The sequence below is a fragment of the Acyrthosiphon pisum genome, unplaced genomic scaffold (assembly GCF_005508785.2).
Source record: "Acyrthosiphon pisum isolate AL4f unplaced genomic scaffold, pea_aphid_22Mar2018_4r6ur Scaffold_21360;HRSCAF=23767, whole genome shotgun sequence".
Lineage (NCBI taxonomy): Eukaryota > Metazoa > Arthropoda > Insecta > Hemiptera > Aphididae > Acyrthosiphon > Acyrthosiphon pisum.
The window spans coordinates 11,014-12,551 of NW_021770819.1; the positions used below are offsets into that span (position 1 = coordinate 11,014).

At 25.0% G+C, this 1,538-nt stretch overlaps 1 pseudogene; it reads right to left on the minus strand.

Annotated features, from left to right (window-relative positions):
* Window positions 1–492: 492 nt before the first annotated feature.
* On the minus strand, window positions 493–1,318 carry LOC100573879 (annotated as a pseudogene).
* Between the last annotated feature and the right edge of the window lie 220 nt (window positions 1,319–1,538).

Sequence of the window (1,538 nt, forward strand, 5' to 3'; positions counted from 1 at the left end):
CATTTTATGTTCAGACTATAGAAAAACCCAGAGGTTGACATAATTTATACCAAATTTTGATTTTCAGTAAACAAATATAATATTTAAATTGTCTCATCAACATAATAAAATAGATTTAGGTTACAAATAAATGTTCCTATTCCAACTATTTTATTTTATTAAATATTAAAAAAAAAAATGTGTAAGCTGAAAAGTAGTGTATTGTGAGAAGTTAATTTATAGAATATAAATGTTAACTATTTTAATATAATATTTTTTTAACTCATTAATATAAAACAAAAATATACATATTAAAACAATACAATTTCTGCAATTTAAAACTAAGAATTATAGTTTATTGACTATTACGTAAAACAATGTTCATTCTGCGTGTGTATACATTTCATTAAAAATATTAAATCAATAAAACCATTGAATTTGAAAAATAGTATAATAACAAAATATCTAAATATAATGTATTTGTAGTGCTAAAAAATACTATAGTTACTAGTTTAGTTTTTAACTTGATATCTTTTAAGGATTGAAATAGTTAACTTTTAATTAAGGAATCTACTATACACTATACAGTAAATAAAAAAAATGAATAATTTATATTCACACTTTATCATCGCTTCTTAATTCTTCCATTTTAATTGCAATATTTCTTTCCATTTCAGCTTCATATCACCATCTCCAATAAGCAGCCTAAAATTGAAATGTTTAAGATACATAAAATTATAAAGGTATAATTTTTTTTTTTTAATTTTGATTAAAAATATATTTACTTTTGAACATTCCCACAACGCACCAAATGAATCTAAGGCTGGCCTAATATCCAAAATAGCCACTTGATATTTATTTGGTGAATGATCTGTACTGTAATAATCAATAGCATATCATACTTCTTTACCACAACGATCTAATTTCTAATCATGTCAAAAGGTAGTTCATATACCATCCAATTTCGTATCTTTGTCCTTGGAGAAAAATTATGTTTAGCTTTACCCCTAAAACTTTAAAACTTTGGATTCATACATTCACTTGCGTGGAAAGCTTCCCATTTTAGCACTTCTCGCCAAGCAAGCTCATTGTTGATGTTGTGTATTTTAATTATAACATCCATATATTTTAGTGAAAAATCATCATCTTCCCAACGCCACCCTTTTGTGCATTTCAAAACATCGAAACGATTTTCAAACAGTTTTTAGTAAAAAAATATTGTATCATATAATTTTATTATTCGTTTTACTTGAGATGATGAGTAAACCCAAAAGTCACCCTTTCCTTCTGACTTAGGGATGGTAGATACTTCTCGTTCTGTTGGTAATAGAAATGGATTCAATAATTGGTTTTAAGTTATTATAGGTATGGCGCAAGTAAGAAAATATTACTGGTGAAGTTATTATTAATATTCAATATGACATAATAATTTATTGAATTAACGGCAGTGATTGCAGTTAAATTTTTTAACTGATGTTCATTTAATTTTACATAATTTTAGCGCTAGTTGTAATGCTAATTATACATTTTAATAAGTGCATAAAATACGTCATACATAT